This window comes from Lineus longissimus, chromosome 14 (assembly GCF_910592395.1).
Source record: "Lineus longissimus chromosome 14, tnLinLong1.2, whole genome shotgun sequence".
NCBI classification, from domain to species: Eukaryota; Metazoa; Nemertea; class Pilidiophora; order Heteronemertea; family Lineidae; genus Lineus; species Lineus longissimus.
The window spans coordinates 1796641-1813188 of record NC_088321.1 but is presented as its reverse complement, the minus strand read 5'-3'; the positions used below and the strand labels follow the sequence as shown (position 1 = coordinate 1813188).

The following is a 16548-nucleotide window of genomic DNA, read 5'->3' as shown; positions in this document are numbered from 1 at the left end:
TTCTGGATTGAAACAGGATGCAAATTAAGTTACGGTACAGACTCTGGGCTATTTTGTCCCTGTCCGCAGGCGTGAGGTATTTTGGTGAGGAAGGTGCATTTGGTGTCGTTTGGTAAGTGCATAAATCTAACTTTTCGAGAGTGTCCCCCACGCTGAGAGACCGAAGGACAAGAGAAAAAGCCTGATGATATGGCAACTTTTATTGGGCAAGTATATAATATAAACTACAAAACTTAGAATTAGTGGCCGGTGTAGAAGTTTAAAATGTCCTAGGATAAAATGTCCGGGAACAAAGGATTCTTTTATACGCTTCAATCTCTGAGCTATTGACTGTCAGGGTCTCTATAGAACCATATTGCAGAATACAATAGGGCCGGACACTTTTTCCAGGGGGACACTTTTTACTTTTACACCGGTATGCGGAATCAGAAAAGGCTGACCGTAAATTGTTGCACGTGAAGATAGTGTAGTGTGTTAATCGAACTTGTTGGGAGTGATCCGCACACTTATTGACCGAAGGACAAGAGACGAAGGTTATGATATGACAACATTTATTTGGCAAGTACATACATATGAATAATGCAAACCTTGGAATACAATAACACAACGTTGATACTGCTTGAGGCGCTTGAGCAAGCGTGTCAAGGGATCAGATGTTGGGTCAGTGCGCATGCGGGTCATGGGTGTCAAGGGATCAGATGTTGGGTCAGTGCGCATGTGGGGCATGGGATGGAGGGTGGTGCACTGTGAGTGTCGATAAGGTTGGGGCGCGCGGGGGGGAAGGCAAATGACAATAGCATAATAACAATTGAACAATGTACAAGTCGTAAGTAACCGTGACCGCTTTCAAGGTGGCAAGAACTGATTGCTGACCAAAACAATGACATATTCTGTTAACACCAACGGAGCATTCTCTTGTACTGTATTTTAGCCCAAAACCGCCCAATCAAAATGGTGCAGAGACTCGATTGACGTTTATTGTCTTCAAGAGGAAATTGATCTCAAAACTGATATGGGCCTATAGAATAAATAATATCCTACCTAAAATATAGGCCTTCCGTTAAATTAGGCCTGCCTTAAGAAAAAAGAAAGAAAACCTACAACCAATTCCTCTTGAAAACAAATATGTCAATAAGGCTCATCCATGCATCATTTGAGTAAAACAATGTAGAAACACATTTTTGCTGTGATCAAAAAATAGCTCCATTGTTGTAATGTTGCACTTCTTGTGCTGTGAAATAGCTCCGATACGGTAAATGGATTGCCACATTGAAAACGGAACAAGAAATAGCAATATTCTGGAACAGCGAGTACATACATGAAGTGCTATTGATTTCAGGAATAAGCACATATTTTGCAAGGTTCATTTTTAACAAAGAATAACAATGTTCGATGTTTAATTTTCAGGGTCGAAAACAGGTGAGTGTCAACCCATTCTGAGCCAACAGCATGAATTACAACAAGAAAAGGGTCAATTCCGTTGGGAACTGCTGTTCCCTGATCATGGCTCTTGACTACTGGCCTGGAATAGAAAGGGAAGGTTTAGATACCAAGAAACATTGAAATATACAATTTAAGAAATTGAAGTATTTTATCATTTTTCATGAAGTTTTTTAAAAATCTTCTGTTATAGCATATCAGTAATATGTCTTTACACATGTTTATGTCTGTGACAGCCTCATTGGCACTAATAAGATGAGTCAATTAAATTGATTTGTGAGGCAATGGTGGTAAACCTGCCTCGGGTTTGTCCCAATATCAGTCACATGATGACGGACCTAAAGCCTCATTTCATCAACTGTAGCCAGCTTATAGAGTTTTATCTCATTTACCTCAATTGTGTTCCACAAATCTGGCATCCTGAATATTTATCTCTCAGAAGTGGCCTCGGTCGCGTTGGCTCGATTCTTGGGACGGGACAGCGAAACCACACGAGATGGAGCAATCCACCTGAAAAAATTGGAGACAATTCGAATGCTGCTTCATTGAACAATGGGCGATCTGTTCAGGAGACGTCTTTCAAATCGCCCATTGTTTCATAAACGAGAGCTGGACAGACAGTTCCAGCTACTCTTCGCAGATTTCCTTCTTCCAATGCATACATCGCGTTTTGTCTCGACCACACTTGCGTAGCTATTTACTTTAAGGTCACGTGCAGGTCTTATTGGTAATTGCTGGGGTGTAACTTGGTACTGCGGGACAGACTTACATGTCCACAAAACGCAATGTCACTGCTGGACTGATTTACAAGTCCACAAAGCGCAGAATCGGACATGGACATCATTACCCCAGCAAGAACCCAATGTAACCCCACAAATAGGGCCGTTTATAATGTTTAAGACATGTTTATACAATAACAATGCTGAAGCTATTGCCTGCAGTGACCTTGCTAATGATTTTTATGTGGGAGGGGCCAGGGACCGTGACTATTGATAAAGTCCTCACGATATTATATTCGTCAACAATGGGGCACAGACTTTCAGATATTTTTTCTTGACTGACCTATATTACCAGTACAGTCCAATATATATTTCTTTTTTTTGACTGACCTCTATTACCAGTACAGTCCAATATCATTCTATTCTTCGTGACTGACCTATATTACCAGTACAGTCCAATATATATCTCATTTTTACGTGACTGACCTCTATTACCAGTACAGTCCAATATATATTCTATTCTTCGTGACTGACCTATATTACCAGTACAGTCCAATACATATTCTATTCTTCGTGACTGACCTCTATTACCAGTACAGTCCAATATATATTTTATTTTTCGTGACTGACCTATATTACCAGTACAGTCCAAAGATACTATTTAGTCTGTATATTATTCTAGGGCTGGGGTGGGGGATGGGGAAATTCTCCAATGACAAACTTTTTGATTGTCATTCTGGTAAAAAAACACACGTCCAAAGAAGAAATTTATTCTCATAACTTTTAACAATGCTCGAAAAAAACTTTTAAAATGTTCATGTGGCGAGTCGCCACATGTACCGACTATACCTGTGGATCTAAATATATATATCATCATTGAAATCCTCAGAGAAATTAAACCAAGACAAAAAAGGGTTCCATGCCCTTGGTTTCCATGTACCGCGAACGATGCTAACGATAGGATTTAGCTGACAGGATTTGGCCACATGAACCCCTCCTTGTCCAGAAGACGCGGGGGTCGTCAGATCAATTTGAAACCGCCATGGACATCACTTCTTCCCCCTCACAAGTCGGTCGCGATGACCTCCATGTGCAAACCATTTTGGCTGTGGATGCTCCTGGTAACCCATGTCGCCTAACCAGACATAGCGCGCTGCCTGACTAGAAGTTACCGCCTCTGAGACCCAGGGTTGAGACACTGGGGTCTGCCCCTAGCTGACAGGTGGATGGAGATCCATATCATAGAGCGTACCAACCGTACATAACCGGCTGGACTGGTACACCCTATCAGGCTCAGACTCCCCAACGGAGTCTATTGAGCGCAGCCGCAGCGCCAGTTAATATGGATGGATTTACGTCGTCAAATAACTGTCGACCTGATGAGCATTCGTTCACGGCACACAGAGTTTATCGGGGTTGGGGGCGAAGAGACAAGACCAGAAACTCCTATGGGGTCGCGGGCGCAATGCAACCCGAGGAACGAGATGCACCCAAAGTACAAACTCGAAAATAACTGGCTCATCCTTCGCCATAGGTGTCAAGTATGTACCACTTATACAGACAGGCGTCATTAACGTTGGGGAACACCTCACAAGGAGCAATACCAAGCATTTTCAAGACCTCATATTTAGCGAAAAGGTGTGACAACAATGATAATATATCAGATCCAATACCAGTCCCTTGACCAAACCCAACCATTTCTTGAAAGTTCAAAGGACGTCGGGGCTTCTGAAAGAAAAAAGAATTGGCCATGACAGCTACGGTTGATAGAGCGAAGTGATAGATGGGCTAACTGTCTATCTGAAAAGGGCGGGTAGCGAATTTTTTTTTCCTGAACCTTTCGGGAACTATAGTGTACATTTGTACAGGGACTTTCAGCCAATCAGATTTCGACAAATACATGACGTCAGAAGAGCAGTTGGTAGAGCGCTCGTCATAAAAGGCAGAATACGATGTTCGATCCAAAGGTCGTGAGTTCGAATCCGGTTGTGGACAACATTTTTCTTTTTCTTTTTTACTCTTTATATTTCATTTTTATAACGTGTTTCTTTTCCCTTGTTATTTAGATTTTTGATATTTTAGTTATTTCTGCTGCCTGCAACATACCTATAGAAAGGACAATAACAATAGCCCATCTCCAAGATCCAAGGGATAGTCCTTCAGATATCATATTGGGCATGAATATACAATGAGACTTGTCTCATGTGAATGGTCTTCCTCCAGTAGGAATATGTTTCTCTGCAATGAGACTTGTCTTTCGATACTGCCTCATGTGTATGGTCTTCCTCCACTATATTTTGATACTGTATGCTTCAAATTTGATTAACAAGCACAAAACAATACAAGCTTACTTCTAAGTTGCATGATGACGCCCCGATGACGACACAGATTTATCGGATTCTGATTGGCTGAGAACCTGTGTACAAATGTACATGTAAATGTACTGCCCGAAAGGTTCAGGAACAAAATTCGCGGCGGGCGATTTAGCAGGCGCATACAGTTAGATATTAAAATGGTAACAAAATGGCCGAAATTTATCTTCGCACACCATCTTTATACTTGTACAGGAGCTACAGGTAAAACTCAATGGTGACGAGATTATTACTGCTCCCGAAAGATATTTTAAGTAGCCTAAGTATTTTGTTTGCTGCTGGTTTGCTGCGGCTTTCAGCAGCTTCCTACCGACAGAACAAGGATAGCCACCACGTGACCGCAGGGCCAATGCATTGGTGTCATTACACATTTATCATCTTCGTGACCACTCGAAAACATACTTAAAGCTGACATGCATGCATAAAAACCCAAACGACAAAGATAGAAAACACAAACGCCCGACCACCAAAAGACAAACTGCACTTGAAACATGATAGACACCCAGCGACAGGTCTCACTTGACTGCACAAACACAAGTTCATTGACGAGACAGGTCACAGAGAAAGAAAAAAAGAAAAAATATTCCTCGAGCGGGTTCGAACTCGGAACCCTCGCCACTTCATCCTTTCCGTCGTTTCTAATTTGGCCGTTAGGGTTTTTATGCATGCATGTCAGCTTTAAAGCGAACTGGAACCGCCAAGCCAGTTCGTATGACCTCGTTTTCATTCCCCGCGTATCGGGTGATCAGAGCGAGGCATGAATGAAACATGGCGCCTAGCTGTCAATCATTCAGTGACGTCACTACTATGGAATTTACTACGAAAATTCATGAATGAAAGATCGCACGACTCACGTGATTCTCACATGATTCTCAATAATAACAAATTGAACTGCGCATGCTCGGGCACTGGGGGCGGAGCTACAAATCTGAACTCGACTTTCTCGGGCGGTGAAAGTCGAAAAGTTGAATAAATCGCTCGGCGGTTCCAGTTCGCTTTAAATGGACAACCTGGGCGTGGGATTTCCCTGGCCAGGAGGATAATACCTCTGCTTGTCACCATGCGCCGCCACTTATCTCAAATAACGATTTTCGCCAGTGTGCGAGGAAAATTTTGGACATGACCTGTGAAATTCAGGCAGGCCTGCGGTTACACCCAGTTTTTGTGCACTGTTTATTGCAGTTCAATGATGTATTTCAATTTTCCTGTTTGGACTGAGAAGTCACGGTTCTACTGGAAGACAGTTGTCCATTTTTAAATGGACAACTGTGGCGATATGGTGGTTTTTAAAATACCACTGAATACAAGAGGGGGTAGGCCTATCACTAAACCATGGTCATTTCATAACACAAGCCTGGGAACAACTGGCAGTGTTTATCAAAGCTCTGGGATGCTGATCTCCGATTGATCCTCGATCGTCGCACAGTTGGCAGCACAGAGGTGAAATGAGACGATTGGTGATCACTAAATCCTAAAAGCTAGAGGGAGGTAATTATAATATGATCTCCACCGCCCGACCCGATGACGTCATTACCGGAATTCCGGGTGGGAAATACCCCAAGTTTTTACCTCACAATGGCGGCAACTTCAGTTCTGAAGTAATCGATGAGCTAGAAGTCGCCACCCGGAATTCCGGTAATGACGTCATCGGGTCGGGCGGTGGAGATCATTATTATAATTACCTCCCTCCAGCCTTTAGGATCTCGTGATCACCGAGACGATTGGTAATTTCTGCCATGTCTTCATGTTAATGTCTCTGAACTACTTCGATTGTATGCCTTATCATTCTGATCCGGTCAAGGTCCTCATCATACATATCACATGTCACAGTATCAAGGGTTGATTGGTTCAGAGATAGAATGTGTCATGAGCACGTGACACATTGCGCCAAGCACGTGGCGTGTGACGTCATAAAACATGGCAGACATGACCGATCGTCTCATTTTCTTGCTGCCAGAACGATATAGTACCATAGATAGGGTATGGGCTAACAGTGTCCTCCTTTCAAAGGTCAGCTGAGCCGCGTGTGGACTGAAATATTCAGAACAGCAGTGGCGGATTTAGGGGTCCCGCATGAGTCAACCCTCTTTGATATTTTATGGCACCTCTCCTCAAGAACCCTCCCCCTCATTTTCAGGATTGCACCTTCGGCTCTATCATGAGTTCTCATTGGTGGGGCAGCGCCCCCCCCCTGCTTCTTTCCCAAATTTCTCGATCCGCCACTGCTGTAGAGATGAGACGTTTCAAAAGAATACATGTATGTGCGATCAAGGAAGTTTCGATAGAGAAAAATAACTCACCATGGTGGTGTTCACGCAGTATCTTGTTATAAACCGGTTGGGCAGCAATGGGTGTGCTAGACAGGACAACGTGTCTGGCGTCTGCAAGAAATGAAAATGAAAAGATAAGATAAGATTGTACATTGTATCAGACAATAGTCGCAACATTTGGGGAGAAAAAGTTGTGGAGAAATCAGGCTGAACTCACCAATGTTGCTTCGACTTGGCGTCGACACCACTGAACGCTTGTGTTCCCAAAACCGGTCTGTCATACTGGGAGCACAGCCAAATTCAACGGCCCGTATTGAGTACGTTACGTCAGAGAGCTTACCAAACCACTCATCTATTCAAATTGTGATTTTCAATCAAATTCATTGACCCATACACGAAAATGCTCTCGATGTAAAGCTGATTGGTCAAATACTGAGGTCACGGTCGGATAAACAGTAGTCGGACAACAAGTGACGAAACTTGGCTTTTGTGATATTTTTAAACGAGTCTACGTGACGTAACATGATTGTTGAAATTTATAGCCAGTAGTATTCACACATGACAATTTTTTTTAAATTCAAGTTCAAGTTTGCGCACCGAGCGATTGAAAATGGTCCGTTTTCGCGTACGTTGGGTGCGCTCAGATGAATTGATAGCTTATGCTGCTCCGCCTGTCCAGCTGAGAGTTATGGCTGGTCAAATCGTGTTTTTTTCCAACCACGATCAGCCAGCTAGCAGCCATCAGGCTTTATCAATGGCAGGTGTCTGTTCAGCGAATGAGAAATGCCGCGAACATGAACGACTTGGGATTTTCAGCTGAAGTTTGTAGGATGTATTTGTGTTACTGTCAGGAAGTCGTACACAAAATTTTGTTGAGATTCAATCAATTTGAAATTACTTGTAATTTTCCCTCTGCCAGCTGGAATATCCAGAGTGACTCTAGGGTCTTCAGGTTTGGAAATACATCAAAATATCATAAACGACTTGGAATTTTGAGCTGAAATTTGCAGGATATATTTGTGTTACTGTCAGGAAGTCGTACACAAAATTTTGTTGAGATTCAATCAATTTGAAGTTGCTTGTAATTTTCCCTCTGCCAGCTGGAATATCCATAGTGACTCTAGGGTCTTCAGGTTTTGAAATACATCAAAATATCATGAACAACTTGGGATTTTGAGCTGAAATTTGCAGGATATATTTGTGTTACTGTCAGGAAGTCGTACACAAAATTTTGTTGAGATTCAATCAATTTGAAATTACTTGTAATTTTCCCTCTGCCAGCTGGAATATCCATAGTGGCTTTCAGGGTCATTTTTTAAATACTTCAAAATATTATGAAAAACTTGGAAGTAAGTATGGTAGATAACCAGCTGGCATATTCAAACCAACACAACTGATTCAAACCAACTTTAGCATGTAACCCACTGGTCGAGTCAAAATGACTGGAGCTCGACAACCAGTGGCACTGTTGGAAGCAGAGTAAGGGTAGTAGATAACCAGCAGAGTCAAACTAACAGAACTGGTCGAGTCTAACCAACTTTAGCATATAACCAGCTGGTATAGCGTCAAATAACTGGAGTCAGATTCAGAAGCGTTATAGATGCGCCACATAACCAGCTGGCAGAGTCAAACCAACATATCACCAGAATACATGAATCAATATTATTACTCACAAGCTCGCCCCCAGGTGGAAGCTAAATGAAATGTACATCACTTGTTATGGACTAATGGCCCTCATGACCTGTTCGCGAGGCCACATCAACAATGGATCTCGTTTACAGGCCGATGGCATAATTCTATCATACTAACCAGTGTTCTATTCCATTCACTTTCCACCTGGGTGCGAGCTTGTGGGTTATGTTGATTGTTGTGGTAAATAACCAGCTGGCAGAGTCAAACCAACATTACTGATAATCTTGATGGTTTGGAGACCGGTGTAAAAGGAATGGACGTCCTAGGAATGCAGGACCCGATACAATAGCTGTGTAATGTCAACGAATGTGGTTAATGGTTTGGTTAGGGTTAGCTACATAATCGTCAACAAAGGAACTCGGCGACTCTATCCACTTGAAGAAAAGGACCGGACTTAGATTCCGGAGGACTTGCATTTCTTTTACACCGGTCTGCCTCAGAGATGAAATCATCCTCTAAAAACTCCTTATATAACTTTCTTCATGAAAACGCACATTTGTGTTTTAATGAAGATAAATGCAGCTCAATCAAAACTAACTCTTGTGCAAAGGCCCCTAGCCAGATAGGCGCTCGAGAGGCATTGTCTGACGTCAATGACCATAAAAACCTATTGTAAAGGTCATTTGTTTTGCCGATCCTAGGTGGTACCGGTGTAGAAGTGGTTAAAATTTACAAACCCCGATCGGAAATGACGTAGTTTGATCGCATTCAACTATAAATCCATTGAACAGTGGTGCTTCGTTAGTCAACCGATGACCTTTTTTTGGGGTGTGATCGGGGATTGTAAACTCGTTCCTAAAATGTCCTAGGATAGAATGCCCGGGAAACAAAGGATTCTATTATGCGCTTCAATCTCTGAGCTATTGACGGTCAGGGTCTCTATAGAACCATATTGCAGAATACAATAGGGCCGGACACTTTTTCCAGGGGGGCATTTGTAACTGTTACACCGGCGACAAAAGGAAATTTTCAAATAATGTGCCAGGACTTATTGAGATCAACGAGGTTGCCCAACACTAATCTCGAGCTACAAGAGACACTCGGAACCAAAATAGGCCTACAGCCGAACATGTGTCCCGGAAATGGTTCAAAGAATCAAAGTCACTGGGCTGAAGGGGTTTTCGCAAGATTTCAGACTATCATATATAGGATGCACTTTCACATTCATTTTTTATGTCGCTGGTTCTGACGAAGTTTGGCCTACCCAAAACCCTTTTCGTAGGCCTGCGCGGTACAGGTAACCGATACAAAAAGGGCTCTACACGAGGTTGCGGAGTCTGATAAAGAGTTGAAATAAAGATAAAAACTAAACACTCACCAAAACTATTCATCCCTTCTAATGCAGACTTGTTCCGATATCGTTATTTTAGAAATTGAGAAATGTAAACATGTTGACGGCCTGAGCGCCAATGGAGAAAGGGTCACGCGCGAAGGGTTCAGGCCTGACACCTCACTTCCTGTGATGTCACTTTCCCAGGCTTCCATAGGCCTTTTATAGTTCAGGGTGGGAAAGTTCAAATCCAGCTCAATGAAAAACTTGTCACAACCAGGTAAAGGACAGACGACATAACTTTCGTAGGACAACAACATGAGAGACATATCTTGTCTGTCCAGATCCAAACGGTTCCGAACGGTCATGTACTGTGATCGGTTCCTAATGATCCCCGTCCCCCGGCCCCGCCCCTACCCCGCCTATCACCATGAACCCTCAAAACTTGGCCACAGCGAACAAACTTTGCCACAAAGGAAAGAAACGGGAGGTGCCGAAGATCGCAGGGTTGTTGTTTCAATTGGAAGACACCTGAGGAAAGTCGCCGGCGATTCAGACGTCAAAAACGAGGAACACGGACCTCAATACGTCAAGAGATCCTGATTTACAAGAGATGAGTTCGTCGCAGCAGTGATTCGCAAGAAGGCCGGGACGACTAACTCCCGACTGGAAACTTATAACCAGCTGACGGAGGCTAGAATCGATAACCAGCTGGTAGAGGCGCGAGAGCCTGCGAATTGATAACCAGCTGGCTGAGATGGAAACGACCAGGAAGAGCTGGCGAACAAAATGCTCAGAGAATCATTTACCGGCTGGGGGATGGGAGTATGTGCAATACGAAATTAGCAGCTGTTAGCAACAACACAATTGGAGAATCAATAAGAGGGGGGGGGGGGGGTGCTGGAAAAGCAGATTGGGCCATTCCACAAATTTGTGTCAATTGATCGGCTCATGGTAAAACTTTGCATGTCGTCTGCTAACATTTCGTCTGACATAAGGCTCGTCAATAGTCGTCTGCTGCTAGGGCAGTGTTCAAGTGGGCTTCAGAAACGACCGGCAAAGCCTTTTATCTGATCCTCTTCTCGCTGACATCACCGACCTCATCCCCAATGTAGGCCTTTTCAAGCCTGATTGCTGTGATGTTGTTATTGACATGGAGGATTACCTCTTGAAGGGGGACTATAGGCAGGAGCAGGGGGTAAATTGGCCATCTTTTGGTGACTTATATGCACAGTAAGGGCACAAGGTCATTTTGATTCAGCACTAAATATATCTCTCGTACAAGCGTGATTAGTTTTGACCTACTGAGAGATGGGAGTGACCCCTATTGGCAACTTTGGATGACTTTATCTTACACCTTATTTATCTCAACAAGAGCATTTTTATTCTGCCGCCAAAATTGTCAGAAATTCAATCACTTAACTTATTTTGGATTCTGCCCATGGCCCACTGGGAATAAATAAATCTAAGAACAGAATTTTACAACAAATAGTATTTTTTTTCATTTTATTCAAATCTTGCGAAGAGGAGAGTGCAACAAAATCACAGGAAAAACATTTGGAAGAACAGTAACCATAGTAACAAAGAACAGGTACCTTAGCAACCAGGAATAGTTGCCACGGCAACAACTGCTCACGGCAACAACCACGGTTACCAAAGGTAACTTGAAAATGAAACGACATTGTATCGTTTAATTGCATTAGATAAGAAAAAACCACCCATATTTTTTACATGTATTTTAAATGAAATGGCCAGGGCCATTGTGCTCACCTCATGTGGAGGAAAGATGGATAAAGAGCATGGTATTGTGTCATGTAGTGTTAGGTTTGATGTAGGTCCAAGCAATTACAATTTCCCCAAAATGGCCAATTTACAGTACATTCGACCTATGTGACCTTGAAAAGTAGGTCAAATCAAAGAAGACCCGGGTGACACATTGAATGGTTGTTAGAACTAGATGTACCTATGATATAAAATTGGTGCCAATCGGGCAAGTCATTACTAGAAATAATGGCATTTTGAAGAATTTAGGATTTGGCCCCCTCCCTGGAGGCCAAACGGCAAATCAGATCGCACCAAACTTCGGTACCTGCGATCACCTGACCAAGGGGTACATGTGTACTTAATTTGTGATCAATAGTCATTGCAGTTAAGAAACGTGCCATAGTTACGGCCTGACGGCGAATTTACGCCATTTGACCTGTGTGACCTTGACAAGAAGGTCAAATTAAAAACCTGTGTGACATATACTGTATGGTGGTTAGATCTACCCATGATATCAAATTGGTGGCAATTGGGCAAGAAGTTAAGGAATAATCGCATTTTTAAGGTTTTTGGATTTTGCCCCCTGGTGGTCAAGTGGTGAATCATATTGGACCAAACTTCGGTCCCTGAGATCACCTGACTAAGGGGTAAATGTGTACCAAATTTGGTATCAATAGTCATTGCAGTTTAGAAACGTGCCATCGTTACATCCTAACGGCCAATTTACACCATTTGACCTCTGTGACCTTGAAAAGGAGGTCAAATCAAAAACCCGGAGGATATATGATGCACCTTTGCTAGAAGTACCTACCATATTTTTTTCAAAATTTCCCGACTACTATTAAGGGAGATATTGCATATTTTCACTTTTAACGTTTGTCCCCCTGGTGGCCAAACCATGAAACGAATCGGACCGAAACTTAGTCTCCAAGGTGTCATTACATAAGGGTACATGTGTACCAAGTTTCAACTCAATAGCTCTAACAGTTACGAAACGTGCCCTGCTAACGGACAACGGACGACGACGACGACGACGACGACGACGACGACGACGACGACGACGACGACGACGACGGACGACGGACGCCACGGTATGGGATAAGCTCACCTCTGCTAAGAGGTGAGCTAAAAACGCTGAGTCATCACAATAACACCAAGTTAGCAAATAACGGATGTTCGTTGGAATAAACCCACAAGCAAGGTTATCCCTGTTTGTTTCTTGATCCAAGCTTCACCCGCGATTATTGACGTTTGAATGCAATTGCATGACTTTGAAAACAACGTGTTCATAATTCACACGTGATTTGATTTGAAAAAGGTGAAAATTCCAACTTCACTCGAGAGGTAGTATGGATTTACAGTGAAAACTGGTATAAGCTGTCAACCTTTTTACGTCATCAGAAAGTTTTCAAATCTATTTGAATATGATCTACTTTTTGACTTGTCTATCCAAGAGGGCGAAAGTAGGCATAACAACAATGCCATGATGCCAATGCCAATGTCACAAATACCAATGTCACCAAATGCCAATGCCATAAAATGCCAATGTCACTAAATGCCAATGTCATAAAATGCCAATGTCATAAAATGCCAATGTCATAAAATGCCTATGTCACTAAATGCCAATGTCATAAAATGCCAATGTCATAAAATGCCAATGTCATAAAATGCCAATGCCATAAAATGCCAATGTCACCAAATGCCAATGCCATAAAATGCCAATGTCACCAAATGCCAATGCCATAAAATGCCAATGTCACCAAATGCCAATGCCATAAAATGCCAATGTCACCAAATGCCAATGCCACTAAATGCCAATGTCACTAAATGTCACAAATACCTATGTCACTAAATGCCAATGCCATAAAATGCCAATGTCACTAAATGCCAATGTCATAAAATGCCAATGCCATAAAATGCCAATGTCATAAAATGCCATTCCCCCTCCTGGAGATCCGTTTCCCAACTTGCTGCGAATCGTGCTTACTCAGGTAGGCCACCCAACTTACCGAGCTGGCCAAACCCGGGAACGCCCCAACACACATGTTTCTTGGAATCCAGGAGTTATGTGTGACTATGAGTCAGGACACCTGGGCCTGAGAAGTGTTGGATGCGTCCGTCAGATTCTCGGCAAGCTGGAAAACGGCACTTGCAGGGTGCCATTTTCTCAGCAGCCTAAAGATATGTCAGAATAGAATATTCACTCATAAAACGAAATCCATCAAAATCCATTAAAATGTTAACAGTAAAATCTTCAAGAACGCACACTTCATTTCCTAAATTCAACTTCAAAGAGTTCAACATTTTCAACATTTATCAATCATCTTCATTCATTTACATCCTAAAAACATTTATTTACAGCGCAAAGTCAGTCAAGCAGGGGCATCAAAACAATTTACAGCACACAACAGGCTGACTTACCCAACAATGATTTTACCAAACCCAACAATTTATACCCAACAAACTATTTTCGGCGTTTTTCTCAAAAAATCCCCCTCCACCAAAGATATCGGGAGTCAAACACATAATTTAAATCAAAAGACATTTTTTCAACAGTCTTGCGATCTTTTGACATAGACCAAACCTGGTCCCCAATGTTAAATCTAGGTTGCATAAGACTTACGATCGCCGTAAAATCATTGCCTGTGTGCAACACAGAACTCTTGAAGATACGGCATATAGTGGATTCCTTCAAATAGACTCTGCTCTAAATTGTTCATCATTTCACCAAGACTACTCTTGTTCAAAAGAAAATTCAACCTATTTTTTCAAAAGTTAATTTTTTCTGTTTTATGCTCGTTGGACTGAAAGACACCTTGGGTTACCTGTATTACACTGGCTGTTGGAGGCATTACTTAAAGATATGAAAAATAGCTTTTTAGAAGCCTAAAAAATCCACGGCTAGATTTTATAAGGACCGATGGTGGCATCTCAAATGGATGAATTCCTTGGCCCCTCTGAAGGTTGACGGCAATCAAAAAAGTGCACCTTCTAAAGATCCACCAAAATGCCATGAAATGTCTTTTGAGAAAAAGTGGGACTTTTATTTCTGAACAAGAGAGTACATCCATACTAAACCGACTACAGCTTCTTCAGCTCAAAATATGCAATCGAAAGAAAACGTTAAAATATCAAAACATGCACAAAATAATTGCACTTGTGGTGTACCTGCCCCCCCTTATGTACGATAATGGACCATTCCAACGTTGGCGATTTCAATATTTTGACACAATTTGCATCTTTCTGACGATCTCGACAACTGTTTGGTTTTGCGTCTCGTTCAAAAACTACGATATATTTTGCATTGAAACTTATGCAGTGTCCCAAGAAAATAACATTGGCAATCCACGCAAAGTTGTTTTGAATTCCAATACAGTGGCCATGGAAAGAGATTAATCCACCATATATTGTTTTAATCCCGAGGAGATTACTAAGGATTGGTAGGCTAGGTGTTAAGGGTTAAATAACCTATACACATAGTACACAATACATGCGGCAGAATTATTGATCAAATCGAGTAGGCCTTTAAGAGCAAAGTTCAAAAATTCACCATCCATGGTTCCATAGGAAGAGCCTTTTAAACTGCAAGGGGGCAGGTAGATTATTATGACACACTCTGTACATGAGAATAAATAAAAAATATGCATATTATGCATAGTAGCCATGGCAACCAATGATAAAGCCTTCTCATTGCTTCCATGGTAACCATGATTAAGTGTTTCCACGGCAACCATGATTGTTTCCATGGCAACCACAGTAAATGTATTGCAACATGTCGTACAGTGACCTGTGTAATGAATGAAATAGCATTCCGCGACGTTACTATTTATAGCTCACAAGGTCATTTGCATAAGATACTGATGACGTTTTAGTCACGTGACAGTCGGACATCGACACTTATTTCTACGCATTTGAGCTTATTTCAAAGTCAATTATCTTTGACCCTGCATTGTTTTTAGCATGAATGATACCATAGAGTCAGAGAGAGAAATATTCAGAACAATTATGTAGTATTTCCAACACTCGGACATGTGCCAGATTGAATTTAACTGCCCTAGTTAGAAAGCCTGAATCCATTACGAAACCGCATGTTTGTCCGACATTGCCTGTAATTCAGCGATGGGGAAATAGAGGGCAGCAGCTGCAGTGACGTCATCTTCGCGGAATGCTATTGAACACTTATTGGAAAGAGATCATTTCCAAAAGGAATTCAGCTGAAAGATTAAGGAAAGCTTTCTCAGGAGAAAACCTTTCCGAACAGAGGTAGAGATAAAATCAAGAAATAATTACATTACAAAGACTTAAAAGTTGGCTCCAAGATGATGAGAAATTTGTCAAATTCTCTCATTTTTGCAATCAACTTTGATTTTCATTTTATTTTTATGCTATGTCCCTTTGTTTCAATTCATTCAAAACTTCACTCTGTCAAAGACCGCTCCAGAAGATAAAGACTTCTGGAAGGTATGTTCCGCATGCAAAATGCAAATAGTGTAGAATCACTTAATTAGGGACACCCTTGGGACTGAGAATTGCTGTCCTTAATAGAGATGTGTCCTGATTAGAGAGGTCAAATTAGATAGAAACAACTAATTGGGACCAAAAGTAGTGTCCTTAATAGAGAGGCTGTCCTCAATATAGAGGTGTCCACTAAGGGAGGTTCCACTGTAGTATAGAATCACTCAATTAGGGACACCCTTGGGACTGAGAATTGCTGTCCTTTATAGAGAGGTGTCCTGACTAGAGAGGTCATATTAAATGAAAGAGAGCAATTTGGGATTAACATCAGTGTCTTCAATAGACAGGGTGTCCTTCTTATAGAGGTGTTCGAAGAAGTCTGCTGTACAGATATGCGGTCCTTTACAGTAGACATGCAGTAGAACCTCTCTATCAAAGACACCCTCGGGACTGACAAGTGCTGTCCTTAAAAGAGAGGTGTCCTGGTTAGAGAGGTCAAATTAAATGGAAACGACCACTTTGGGACCAAAACTAGTGTCCTTAATAGAGAGGTGTCCTTATTAGAG

The 16548-nt window shown here is 42.0% G+C and overlaps 1 long non-coding RNA gene across 1 annotated transcript; it reads right to left on the bottom strand.

Moving 5' to 3' along the window:
* Positions 1-418: 418 nt before the first annotated feature.
* Positions 419-6847, bottom strand: LOC135498870 (uncharacterized). Its single transcript, XR_010449163.1, has 4 exons — positions 6832-6847; positions 3855-3887; positions 1833-1950; positions 419-1522 (listed from the first exon to the last, which is right to left on the bottom strand). It is a non-coding gene; the product is annotated as an uncharacterized LOC135498870 (long non-coding RNA).
* Positions 6848-16548: the final 9701 nt, after the last annotated feature.